This window comes from Podarcis melisellensis (genome assembly GCF_964234715.1).
Source record: "Podarcis melisellensis genome assembly, chromosome: 1".
NCBI lineage: Eukaryota > Metazoa > Chordata > Lepidosauria > Squamata > Lacertidae > Podarcis > Podarcis melisellensis.
Genome location: NC_138528.1, coordinates 36,068,352 through 36,083,022, shown reverse-complemented (window position 1 = coordinate 36,083,022; position 14,671 = coordinate 36,068,352). Strand labels below are relative to the sequence as shown.

The following is a 14,671-nucleotide window of genomic DNA, read 5'->3' as shown; positions in this document are numbered from 1 at the left end:
ACTTCTAGTAAAAACTTCAGGACAAAGGATGAGATATTATATTTGATCAAAGAACAACGTGTTGGCTATTAAGAGCAATATGTACAAATGACATCAACAACAATAACAACAACAACAACAACAACAACAAAATAATAATAATAATAATAATAATAATAATAATAATAATAATAATAATAATACCAGCTAAGTAAGCTGACAAGTATATATATTTCATATCCATTTCTTATTCTTTTTCAATTCACTGCCTTGGAACTGATGTAATATTTTATCATGTTAAAAATAGTGCGTGCAACTGTGCATATTATATATATACAGTATATGAAAACCTTCTTAAATCCTTAATTAACTATCATGGATGAGAACAGCAACAAATATATATATATATGTATATTTACCAAGGGAGAAGGGAAGTTCCCTTGGATTCTCTAAAAATAAACACACTGACAGAGAGATGATTTAAGATTGATTTAAATTGGGAGAGCACCTGAGACGCTATTGGGTAAGGAGATTGCAGGCAGAGAGAGGCATCCATCAGCAGAAACCTCCTAATTGCTGCAGTGGAAACTGCTATCCCTGTCACTGGGCACTTCCAGATGACCTGTTTATTGCACATTCATCGTAATTTGTGTGCAGGCAGATTAGATGATGTGAGTTATTTAATGAACATTCATTCTGATCCATATGCAGAGAGGTTAGATGACGTTGCATCAAAACAAGTGTTAGCCCACATTTTCCAGTGCATTTTCCTGCCTTTTTCCTTATTTCAAAGAGTCTTTGGGGGAAAGCTGGTTTGATGAGCAAGACCCTCCCACCCCATTAGTGATAATTGTGCAACCATGGAATGTGATTGAACCCCACCCAGAAACAGCAACAGACCTGAAGCGCCCACCGTTCCACCTTCTGTGCTCTGCACAGTAGATCTGAAAGCAGGACATATTGCAGGAATTGTGCCTTTGACCAGCCCCCATGAATGGAGCTGCCATACTTGTTTTCCTTGCAATTAGGGTTGGTGGGAGGGAACATTGAAAAATAAACAAACTGCTGAACCCAGGCTGGGAAGCTGGGAAGTCTGACGCCACTACCTTCTGATTGGGGGAAGCCACTAAGACACTCGGCCGTCCATCTCCCCATCCCTGGGATGCAGGATCTTCTCCCCACACCTGAAGAAGAAATCTCAGCACTCTTAAGAAAAACAGGAAATAGGAAATGTAGAAGAGTCGACAAGGATTGGTTTGCCTGGTATTACTAAGTGGCCTGAAACAACGTGGGCTGCAGCTAGACCTGTTACTGTAACTGTATCCTACATTCCGCAGACCAGAGTGCTCGGCCGAGGCTGCTTCAAAGGCAACAGCAGCACAATGACTTTTCTTAGCTTCAAAGATGCCTGGAAAACACCAAGATGGTGGAGGCCATATAATACTTAGAACAGCTCGGTAACTTAATTACCTGCTAAGAGTCACTTAGATCACAGCGGTCTTGAGGTGCTATTGAGGCAGGTGACTCATATAACCCAACCACTTCCCACTATTTGATATATTAGCCCTTTTCACATGTCCCAACGAATCCGGTGGGATGAAGAATGAGATCTCATGTGCTCTCCACCATCCCTGTCTCTTTGGATTCAGTTAAATGGCTGCACCAAAGCCTATTCATGTGTGTGTATCCATCTGTCTTTGCCCACAGCAATTCTGGCCAATGGTGCAGCAACTTGTAGGTTTCAACTACGTACCCCAAATTGCCACCCCATTCAGAGGAAACAAAGTTGAAAAGCCCATTTGGGGGATTTGGGGAGTAAAAAGGCAGGTGAGCCCCCATTGGCACTCCCAACAGCTGCTTAGAGTGAGGGCAGAAAACATTACGCATGCTTGGATTTGTTTCAGCAAGGCATTAGAGAGTGAGGACAATCTGCCCCGTTACTCTCCATGTAACTTTACCTTGCTCCACCCTTACTAATAGAAACCTTTGGGGAGGGGGGTTTAAGGCAGGGAATTCCCGTGGCTGCTTTTTGAGAAGGAAAAGGAGATCTGGAACCCCAAACACGATGATGCCATGCCACACATTGTTTGGCCCTAAGGTACTAGGTTAAAATCTGCTTATTTAACAAGACTTTTAAATGACCATTATGATTTTTTTTTTGGGGGGGGGTTAATTGTCAGAGGCGGAACTACCTGCTCCAACACCCAGAGTGGTGTGGGGGCAGGGCTAGCTAGCCCATGGGGGCAGGGTTTGCCGCCTGCATGGCAAGCGTCCCTAGCTGCCTGCCACCCGTGCGGAGAGTGGGGGCGGGGTGCCACTAGCCGCCCATGCGGCAATTGTCCCTAGCCACCCACCGCCCATGCAGCAAGCATCGGGGGACCACCACTAACTTCCCGCCACCCATGCCGTGAGCTTCTGGGCGGCGTGGCGATGTGCCCCCCCCGGATGGTACCTGGGGCAGACCGCAGCCCCTTCATCCTCCAGTGGGTATTGTTTTAGTACTTTGGAGTTTCTAATGGCTACTTCTGGATCATTCTGCTGCTTGTTTTTATTTAGGTTTGCAGTACTTTAAGTGTTTAATTTTATTAGCATGCAGTAGGGATGCCTGAAAAATTCTCAGAGCTCAGGCTCAGGCATGAATTCCAAGGCTAAGTAAGCCTCCCATCAGTACAGGAATTTCCACTCCCACAATAGGACTGCCCCTTCTTCTTCCCCAAGGCCTCCCTAAATCTGTCCTGGGGCACATATGGAGGGAGGAAAGTGGGGAAAGTCCAGTTCTACAAACAGAAATCCTTGTGCTGATGGAATGCCTTAGTTGGATTCTGCCCTCTAAGGAACAGAATACTTTGCTAAATTCTTTCTCTTGCTCAGATTGAAACCAAATCTTTAAGTTAAGAGAAAGGAATGGGGAAGTGTGTTTTTCAGGGGAAAGGCTGAGGCTGAATGGGTACAGTGCATTTTTTCCCCAAGCCCTCAACTCTTTCTGCAAGATGATCCAAGATTTTCCCATTTCTTAACATAAAATCTCCAATCCTTTCCACGTTTATCCATGACAGGCTTGGGTGAGCTCATCCATCTTTAGTAAGTGTGTGTCTGATCTCTGTATTTAATGTATGTAGTGATGGGGAACGTGTAGCCTTCCAGGTGTTGCTGGACTACAACTCCCATCATCCAGAGCATTGGCCATGCTGGCTGATGGGAGCTGAAGTCCAACAGTGGGGGACCACAATTTCTTCATCCCTGGTTTAATGCAATCAACAAATGATTTAAATCAGTTACAAATCAATCAATCAATCAATCAATCAATCAATCAAGGCTTAAGAACCTTCCACTTTTTCCTGCATCTGTCAGATCTTGTTCTTTCCTTGGCTCCATATTATAGAGGAGCATGTAACAGCCTATACCTGAACCTGCAAATACTCATATATTAGCCCAATTTTTGCAAAGGTCAATGAACTACAAGTGTAGTTCTCTGGTTGCGAAACACATTTAGCCCAGGTGCCTTATCACAAAAGTCAGGATATTTATTTCCACTAATATTTTTTAATCATTGCAAGATATACAAGGAACGGATATGTAGGAAGAGGGAATTATTTGAGGTTTGTGTTTATGGGAATTATTTTCTGAGTAGGTGGTGAATTACTTCTCTTCTGCTGGTTTATTTTATTGCTAACAAGAGGCAACACTATAAACTGGGAATTTTCAGACAGGGAAGCAACCCATTTTATTGAAAGATGCCCCTTGTTTGTGTGAAGTAAAGTGGGCTGGAGGCTAGTTTTAGAATGGTTTGATGGACAGGGAGATTTCTGTGAAAGGAAGGGCAGTATTACATATAACTTGAGTCACCCTCACAAGGGTATCACGGGCAAAACATGCAACAGGTTTTAAATAGTGGTGTATTGAAGGTATCAAAGTTAGGACCAAAAGAGTAATGGTTCAAGGGAGAAATGACAATGGATGGAAGAATGTTGTTGTTGTTGTTGTTGTTGTTGTTGTTGTTGTTGTTGTTACTACTACTACTACTACTACTACACAGGTGGGTGGGTCCAATGAGTCCCAGTCTAAAGAGGGCTCCTCTCTCACTCTCAGCTGCTCATCCACAATATTATTTCCAAGGGGACGTGGGTGGCACTGTGGTCTACACCACTGAGCCTCTTGGGCTTGCTGATCGGAAGGTCAGCAGTTCGAACCTGCACAACATGGTGAGCTCCAATTGCTCTGTCCCAGCTCCTGCCAGCCTAGCAATTTGAAAACATACCAGTGCAAGTAGACAAATAGGTACTGCTGCGGTGGGAAGGTAAACAGCATTTCCATGCTGTTCCATGTGCTCTGGCACTCTTCACAGTGTCCTGTTGTATCAGAAGTGGTTTAGTCATGCTGGCCACATCACCCGGAAAGCTGTCTGTGGACAAACTCTGGCTCCCTCAGCCTGAAAAGTGAGATGAGTGTCACACCCCATAGTCGCCTTTGACTGGACTTAACTGTGGCATTTGCCTCCTAGGATGGGTCATAAGGAAAGGGTTAAAATGGGTGTGATGTGATTGGCCAGTGAGAATGCAAGGGGGGAATAAAAGTTAAGAGTGGGAGGTTTTGAAAGTCAGTTGAGGTTTGGGAGTAGAGAGTTGAGGTTTGGGTTGTTGAGGGTTGAGGTTTGGGAGTTGAAGAAGGAAGAGGGAGGTTTAGGCAGTGGGTTGGTAGAGTTGTATTGTGAGAGAGTGAGAGGAATTGTTAGGTGGAGTCAGATAGATAGTTGGAATAATCAGTTTGGAGTTGTTAGGAACTAAGAATAAGAAGCTGACAAGAGAAAAATTAACTGAAACCATAAGCTTGTTCCTGCATTTAAAAATAAACTTGATTATTTGTTTATGTTAACAACTGACTGGACTCCGTGTGTTCCATGAGATACGGGGTGGTGGCAGCGGAAAAAGCAATCACAGTTGCGGCACAGGGTCAATAGATCGTCAAACGTCCGGGGGCCCTGTGTGTGATCGCCACATTAACCATACAGGGTTTTTTCACCTTTACACCTTTTTAATTGTTTTATTCTTCATTTTGACTTAAATAGGTCCACACAGTAACTAAAAATCATAATTCAGAATAATAATGGGGATAATACCAACCTCCCTTCTAGAACTCTTTAGAGGATTACTGAGACAGAGGGTTTTGAACTCTCCAAAGCATTTGATGAATGCTAAGTGTTACTATTTTCCTAGCAGTGACCTCTGCTTACTTAAGCTTAAGATCCTCTTAGCATCGTGAGGATTCAGGATTTAAAAATCAATATAAACTGTTGCTTCTTATTTATTGAAAGTCAAGCCTGTGATAGATGCCTGGGCTGGCAGATTCCAATTTCAAGTCAACAAAGCTGAGTCAAGCCTATAAACAAACATGGACTCTCATCCAAAGCATTTCTTGAGACTCTGGGATTTCCACAGATTGAGTTCTGAGGGAAAATAAATATCTGTATCTATATCATCTATATCTATATATCTATATCTATATCTATATCATCTATATCTATATCTATATTTCTAGATATTAGGCACATTCTGATCTGTGGGTGGTAAGGTTCAATTTGTTCCTGGCACCAGTCAATACTGCTGTTGGAGTGTGCCTTTGTCATCTTAATAGTTTTGTTTTTTATAAACAGTTTGTTTCATTGCACTACAATTGATTTGACTGAGCTAATTTGCCCATGGAAATCAGAAATAGTTTAACCAGTGTGTATGGTAAAGACATAGTATGCGGAGAGGGAGGGCGAGCGAGTGAGCTGCTAAAATAATTTGTCTCCGAAGATTAAGTTGTTTTCTCCATCAAGTGAGAATAAACAATGAGTTATGATCTCACCCCCACCCCCCGCAAAATCCCCAGCTACAATCTCTTTTCTAAATGAACAGTATATTCAGATTAATGCTTTTACAGTTAGCTGTACACACACACAGAGGACTCCACATAATCAAGAACTCTGTATGAATCCTGGATCATATGCACACCATAATTTAAAGTTCTGTGATACCACTTTAAACACTGATGGCTTCCCCCAGGGGATTCTGGGAGTTGTAGTTTGTTAAGGGTACTGCTGACAGTTGGTAAAAGGTAAAGGTAAAGGGACCCCTGACCATTAGGTCTAGTCGTGACCGACTCTGGGGTTGCGGCGCTCATCTCGCTTTATTGGCCGAGGGAGCTGGCGTACAGCTTCCAGGTCATGTGGCCAGCATGACTTTTTTTTTTTTTAAATCATATTTATTAAAGTTTCCAATAATAACAACCCTAACCCTAACAAAATAGAAAAGATAGAAAAGATAAAGAAAAGAAAGAAAGAAAAAAAGACCAATTTTAAACCCTTATTTTCATAACCTTCTTTCTGGGACTCCCTCCTTCCCCTCCCAGCTGTATTCCCTTTTCCCTATGTTGGTTCCACAAGTTCTCATTCCCAATTTATGCCTAATGTGTTGTACCTGATAGCCAATTTAAATTACAGTCTTAACGTCGCTCCTCCTCTTTAACAAAATAGAACAAAAGATTTCCCCCCCATCTTTAACAAAATAGAACAAAAGATTTTTCCCCCAAGATCTACCCCATTTCCTTCCACGAGTTCCCCCTTTTTTCCCCCCAAAACATGTTAAATCAAGATGCCAAAGTTGTATAAAAAGATAGAAGATAGAAGATAGTAGAAGATTCCAAAAGTTGGTTACATAGCCTTTGGATTCTAAAATTCCCCCTCCCTTCCCCGGTTTGGATTCCCCATGTCCATCAGTCAGTATATTGTCAGCCTGGAGGTCTCAAGTCCACAGCCAAGTTTTTCTCAATCCATCTTGCCGGTTTTCTTTAAATCTGCTTGTTTTAATAATGTTTAATTTCAAGAGTCCAGTTTAATCGAGGCCTTTAATTTCCCTTGATCGTTGTTGCTCCTCCCATTGTTCTTTCTGTGGCGTAGTTGGTCCTTAACTCTTTTGCTTCTTACTTTCTCAGGTTTCTGTCATGTTCAGCTGCAAAACCATTCTTATTCTGAAATCTAGTATCTCTGCAGAGGTTTGTTATTCAGGAACAAAAACTTACGTCCAGTTCCTAGCATACTTCAATAGAAAAACTCTATTATGTTGTCACCTCTGTAGACACAACAATATTTCAGTTTTGCTACCTTCCCAGGAGCTAATACCAATACACATCCCAGAGTAGTTTTCCACATACGTCGCTTGTAATGTCCCACTGCCCCTCTAGGGGGGTTGCCATAACTTTGTGTCCTCTCATCCAACAGTCAAATTGTTGTTTCGTTTTTCACCCGACATTTTGTATCCATATTTATATCCAATTGTATCAAAATTAACCAGCAAAATACTTGTAACAGAGTCCTCTTTGTATTCTCACGATTTGACAGCTACTTTGACAGCTGTCAAACTCTCCATCTCTCTCCGCCAGGTTCTCGGAATCGCCCCGGTTCCCAGGGGGGGTTGCCATTTCCCTCTCACCTTCGACTTTTCTCCTCCAGCACAATTCTTGTGATAGTTCCATCGTGGAATTTTATATTTTTTATCAACAATAAACTTCTGAATTGATCTTGGTTTCTCAGTCCTTGTTTTAGCATGTTTACAATCAGGGAGGGGACTGACTTCCTTTTTAGATCCCCCCCCCCGCTCGTACCGAATCCGGAAAAAAAATTCCTTTTTTTTTTCTCCTTTTGTACCCGGTTACCCAATTACTCACGGGTTGTTGTTAAGTGTCCGAATTTCAATTGGAAAAAGCCAGCGCTCTCCGTCGAATGGCTTGCGGCTGCGCTCGGCAGGGGAAGCGATGGACTCACAGTACCACGCCGCTCCCTGGCACCCGATCCGTAGCCTTTAAAAAGGCTCCTTCACGAGTCGGGGGGCGCTGACGGTACCAGCCGAGTCCCCATGTCCACGGTCTCTGTGCCCGTGGTTTTTGAGGGTCCCCGCATCGCCGGCGCGGTAGGACCCAACCCCTGCCGAGCCGGCTCCCTCCGGAGCTCGGAGGGAGTCCGCCATTCGGCGATGGCGCCGACCCGGAAGTGAAAAAAAAACCATGTGGCCAGCATGACTAAGCTGCTTCTGGCAAACCAGAGCAGCACATGGAAACACCGTTTATCTTCCCGCCAGAGTGGTACCTATTTATCTACTTGCACTTTGATGTGCTTTCGAACTGCTAGGTTGGCAGGAGCAGGGACCGAGCAACGGGAGCTCACCCTGTCGTGGGGATTCGAACAGCCGACCTTCTGATCGGCAAGTCCTAGGCTCTGCAGTTTAACCCACAGCGCTACCCCTTTGACAGTTGGTAGGAGAACCCTATTTCCACCACAGAGCAATAGTTCTCAGACTGGTTTAACAATCAATCACAGGAAACTTTGGGAAATGTAGATCTGTGAGGGGAATATGGGTTTCCTAACAACTTTCAACACCCTTAATAAACTACAGGCATTGTGGTTATAAGGGGTGGCAGTGGGAGATACAGATATATAGGGGAGCAGAGTGGGGTTGAAGTCTGTGAGTCAATCTAGGTGACATTAGTTCTGTGAATGTAGTTAACATGCACATTCTTGGTGAGGATGCCTGGGTCTCTGTGAGGTGGTGAATGCAAGTGTCATATATTTCTGTTTAGGCAGCTCAGAGTTAGGTTTTTGTTCTGCCTTTAATATGTAGCTTATCCAGTATGCATTTTATACTGTTGGGAAAATGTTCGTTATTTTAAGTTTTTAATTTTATTGCGTGTCTGGTGTGGTGATGATTATCATCTGGGGAAACCAATGACTTCAATTTACAAGAAAGGAGATTCCAACTAAATATCAAGAAGAACTTTCTGATGGTAAGAGCTCTTTGACAGTGGAACGGACTCCCTCAGGAGATGATGGACTTTCCTTCTTTGGAGATTTTTAAGTAGAAGTTGGATGGCCATCTGTCATGGATGCTTTAGTTGAGATTCCTGTATTGCAGGGGGTTGGACTAGATGACTCTCGGGGTCCCTTTGAACTCCACAATTCTGTGATTCTATTACAAACGCATTAATTAATGTTTACAGGAAAATAGTTGAAACTTTTTTAAAAAAAACAGATAAAAATTCTTCAATATTGCATCTGGTTGCAACATCTAATTAACATTTTAAAGGCTACAGCTTAATTGGAATGAACGACAAGGCTTTGCCTACCTAAGACAGCTCATGAACATGATTGCAGCAAAGTAATTTCCCTTTGTTAGGTACAGATTTTCAATAATAGAGTTCTCTTGGCTTAATAAAGTTAAGCACCACTTACAACCAACACTTCATTTTGCTTCATTCTATTATATATCAGGGTGGCTGTTCTGTTCTTGTAGCCACCACCTGCAAAGGTGTTCATTTCTACTCTCCTACTGTGTGGGTACTCTGTCTAACCCCCAACCTTCTAGTTTTTATAATCGCTCTGCAAAATGCTGTTTGAATTTTTATGAGCTAGGCTTCTTTGCCGCTAATTTAAAGTTTCAGAGATTTATGCTGCCCAGTACGGTTCTATTTTGACTCGATTCGTTTTCAAATGCCCTGTGAGATCCTCTCTATTATTGTCATAATAACAAGCAGGAAAATGTATGTCAAATGAAATTAGTACTTCTAAGCAGATGAGCATACAACAGCTACAGAAGTTGAAAGGGGGGGAAATAAAATACTGTTTTCTTTTTCAAAGCACTGAAGTACTCAAAAATAAGTCCCACACAAAACTGTTTGGGTTTCAAATAGCTTGTGGCACGGATGCAAAACCTGTGGGTCTCCACAGATTGCCAGGCATCATCCCTGACCATAACTAGGGCTGAGGGGAGCTGGGAGTTCAACATTATCTGGAGGATCACAGGTTCCCCATACCTGGTTTATGGGCACAATTTGAGGGGCTGGAAATTACTTCTACAACCCCAACTGGTGTAGAGCCAGAATATCTTTGTGATACTCTGGCTGCATGAAAAACTGAGGTGTGATATCAAGAGATGCATTGCTCTAAGTTGCATCTACCCATAAGATTGGATCCCAAGAATACAAGAGCAGGACATTCTCAGTATAGACCCATGATAATGGAATTTCCACCCCAGGGAAGTTCACCATCTCCTATTTTTTAGGAAGTGGGCAAAAAACTAAATTATTTTTAAAATTGCAGTGAATAAAGTATTTAAAATGTGCTTTTGGGTGGTGGCTGGAGATGTTTTGGGTAACTTTGAATGATAGTTTAATTTATTATTTTGTGCTGTCATGTTATGCATTTTATCACTTCTGTCTGCATTATTAAATTGCAACGCTCATTGGTTTCCTTGTGTGTATGGAAAAGTATAACGTACCGTAATTATACTTTGAACCGCCCTGGGATCTACAGATGAAGGGTGGAAGAAGAAGAAGAAGAAGAAGAAGAAGAAGAAGAAGAAGAAGAAGAAGAAGAAGAAGAAGAAGAAGCAGCAGCAGCAGCAATGTTGAGGCCAAGGAGAGCTGCCTGGGCATAGGTTTGGTAGTTTGAATACTCCCATTCTCAATTGGCCATGCTGACTGAATCTGATGAGATTTGGAAGTCAAACATCATTTAGAGGGCACCATTTTGGTTACTCCTGCACTAGGATTACTAGAAAGAAGAGAAATATAATTTTTGTAGAAGAGATAGGTGTTGCAACCCATTAGCAGATGACTATGCATGATCTGTTTTTGAGAGATCTATGGGATGAGGGCAACAATTCACTCAACACCCTTCCTCCTCCTAATTAATGCCTAAGCATTACTTCTTCTACACACCACCATAATGAGTCTGTTATTTTATTCAAATACTGGTTGAAAAGTAATAGGATTCTATCCAAATAAAGAAGAACCCATAAACTGCAGGCACATTTCCCTCTAAAATGTTACTTAAAAAAAATAAAAAAGAAAGTGCAGATGGCACCACAAATAAATGACTGTCATGCACTAGGATCTTTTCTATGCAAATGACTAATACATCAGTACAATTCTGCCAGAGCAACAGCAAGAGTCTGCCAAAAAGGAATCATATCATAATCAGTGAGTGTTCCTGATTGTTCACTGTTTGTGACACATATGGATCCTCTGAAATACAGAACACCTACCTAGAGAAACAGTCAAATCATTATGCATCATGAACTTTTGCATGTGTTTAGAATGTTTTAAGGAAACTATTTGGTCTGCAATAAACAGACATATTTTCTCAGTGTCATTACAGCAATAGCTGTGCAAAAATAAAAAAAGCAATAAACAAGGCTGTTGTAGTAGCTGTGCTTAAACTTGCAAATCTCTACACTGGAAAGGCATGCTAACTCTCATTGCAGAATAATAGATCGATTACTCATTCAGGAGAACAAATTTACAAAAAATATATATATTTAAAGATCCCATGCTGTGTTTGAAGAGAGGAGTTCCATCTCCCACCCCAGAGATTTCAAGCTGTTTTGAAATATGAAAAGATATGAAGATGTTGATTCTATATGATCTTATTATATTTCAATCAACATACTGATGGAGAAAGCCACTGGCAACAACTATTCTTGCAGCTGATAAACAGGAGGGCAATACTATCAGTATTGATCAATAACAAATTAGATGATGCAGTGCCTGTCCAATAAGGGTCCTGTTCTATCATAGAAACAATGCCCCCCCCAATTAAAAAACTCAACAACACTTTGGCTTCCCCAAAAAAGCTCAACAACTTTGATCAATCCAATAGGTAGATCACTTTTTATAGTTGGAGTAGATCGCAGTCTCTTGGGAGTTGGACATGCCTGCTATATATGACAGGTAAATGTTAGGTGACTCACCCATGAAAACCACAATGTTGGTGGACTGAATTAATTCTGGTCTTGTTTCTTTTCTGCTTAGGAAAATGGTGTCATGGCTAAGAGCCAAAGATTCAGAGGTCTGAACAGAGGTGTTTTTTCCCATCACTCTTTGGAAGGTTAATTTCTTACCTAATTTATGCATTCATTAATCAAATATTGTAATATTTTAACTCAGTTGAAAAAAAACACGTATGCTCCTTCCTGCAACTGACTCAGGATATGCCCTCCTTTCTCAAACTGATTCTGCCTTCACTTGCTAAGAAAGAACATGTATCAGGCTAGCAGATATGTGCCTGGGTCACATTATACAATAGGTCAAACAATGGTTTACAAGGACCGCATTAATGTTGGGGTTCCTTTAGAGGAGCTTACAGCTTTACTTCTACCCAGTCCTTTTTGCTTCCACACCACATGAAGCTCAGCCAAGCTTGCCCCCCCCCCAAACATGTAATCCAAACAAAGATTGTGGTTAAGCCCTCTTCTCACTAACCATGAGTTATGCAATCTTGGCTACAGCTAAGTGAGGAGAAAATCCATGATCCCAGATTCAGATGGCGCACTCAGCCAAACCTTGGGTTAGCTCACTGTGGCAGCAGAGCTTCTCTCTGGTAGCCTGCACATTCTCATGGATGCATGATGTGGCCCAAGCAAGTTGTGTTATGTGACCCAAGCCAGCACAACCAGCAATTGCTTTATAATAGGTACATCTTCAGAGTTATCTGAACAACAACAACAACAATATTTATTGGGGGTGCCAAATTTTGGCCTTGCACAGGGTGCCATATTACGAAAGATTACCAAAGTTTGCCCTTGCTGGAAGTGTTGAAAACTGAAATCCAAACATGTTGCTGGGTTCTGATGCATTATCTTTTACACCAGGGAAACTCCTGGCCTGTAGACTGCCTATGGCCCACAGCCAGATTTCATCCAGTCTTTCAGGGCCCCCTCCCACCCATTCACTGTTCAGTGGTGAGCGGAGGTAAGAGGAAAGGGCTTTGATGTTGTGCAACTGCAATTTCTCTACAAGAAGATCTGTTGCACAAAGATCAAAGCAGAGGAGAACATGTCTCAGCAGACACGTAGACTTGTATTCCTGACAAATATGCAAAAGGCGTAAACGCCTTTGGAAGTTAGTTGCATCCTTCTTGTGTGGATGCCGAGTTCCTTTCTGTCTTTTGTAGAGTCAGGACAGATAAAAGGTGTTGAAAAGTTTTCTTTCTTTCTTTCTTTCTTTCTTTCTTTCTTTCTTTCTTTCTTTCTTTCTTTCTTTTCATTAAAAAGTCTATGGAGAAAATGGAAGACAAGCTTGATTGGAGTGACCAAGGTTTAAATTTACATTTCTGCTTCCATGGGATTGTATGTGTCTGATTGTGATTGTATCTGTGTCTCTTGAGTTAAGGCTATGTAATTGTGTCTATCATAGAATCTTAGAATTGTACAGTTGGAAGGGACCATGAGGGTCATCTAGTCCAACTCTCTGCAATGCAGGAATCTTTTGCCCAACGTGGAGCTCAAACCCATGACCATGAGATCAAGAGTCTCACGCTCTACCAACTGAGAATTCCTACTACTTTAAAGTTGCCCAAACAGCTTTGCACTGGGACAAAGTGTCCCCCAGTTCACATAATGTCTCCCACAGAATATCTCTCCCCTGCCTTACACTCTTCAAGAATGGAGCTGTCCAGCTAACAAGCCACAGCGATCAGATTTACAGAGGTACTTTCTGTGTTCAAAAAGTTAGTAAAAACATACATTTATCTGCCAGCATCCCTGGTGCACCCCCTACTGTTTAGACAAGCTCTTCTCTTGCTCAGGATAGATCTTCAGTATTCGTCATGACATTGTAACTGAGCAAAAAACTCCTTCATAACATAACCAATCTTGAATGTTTAATTTCTTAAAACTGAATTTGGAAGACTTCCCAGATCATACATCTGTTATGCTAATTGGCAAAGGAGAAAGCTGTAGAAAGAAATGCTGGGGAGGATCAATGTCCTTCTCTCGCCTTCCATGCAAAAACATAATGTGATTCTCCCCTCCCTTCTCTCCTCCATGGCATGTTTGCAGGCTACCTGGCAAATACAAACAGGAACACCTGTATGCCTGACACATCACACCTGCACCGTGACACACTGATATGTGCCACTAGTCTTCCAAAGGAGGAGAGACTCTGCATGTTAATTGCCTTTTCCCACACAGAACAAGTTCCATAGATAGAATCAGCAACAGAAAAGATATAATGCCACATTGCAGTAAGGAAACAAGAGGTTGGAAGGAAGAGGGGGGATTTCTTTTTGCTGTTTTACTGTAAGAACCCAGGCAGCCTTCATTGTTTCCCCTGCATAGAAGTTTGTTGGAGGAAAATTTTCAAGGGTGCATTTGTTGCTCATCAGTGTGGGAGACATGCCGCCACCTCTACCTGGCCTTACCCCCACTCAATGTAAGTGCTGAATTTGGGTCTCTCACCTGTTCCCTTTCTTTTGCTGGTGACTGGGAATGAATGAATGAATGAATGAATGAGGGAAGTGTGGGGTGGAACAGAAATTGCACAAATACAATAAAGCACATGTTGGCAACCTGCAGCCCACAGACTGCACGCAGCCCTTGGGAACACCCCATGTGTTCCCAGCTAATTAACCATCAGTTAAGCTATGGAGCCAGGGGGCAGGGGGCAGGGAGAAAGCACCGTTTCCCTATTGATAAATAACTCCAAGAAAGTGATCTTTGCTACACCAGGATCACTGTGGGGTGAGGTTAAAGGACCAAGTCTCCTGAAATCCCAGTGTGCAAAAGATCACTATCTCTGTTCTTTGGACAACAATCTAGACTGCATCAGGATCACTGGGGAGTGGAGGCTTCAGTCTACCCACCCCACCTGCTGCCACCATGTT

At 42.2% G+C, this 14,671-nt stretch overlaps 1 long non-coding RNA gene across 1 annotated transcript; it reads left to right on the top strand.

Moving 5' to 3' along the window:
• Positions 1-4,467: 4,467 nt before the first annotated feature.
• LOC309366341 lies at positions 4,468-4,854 on the top strand. Its single transcript, XR_014166649.1, has 2 exons — positions 4,468-4,600; positions 4,651-4,854. It is a non-coding gene; the product is annotated as an uncharacterized lncRNA (long non-coding RNA).
• Positions 4,855-14,671: the final 9,817 nt, after the last annotated feature.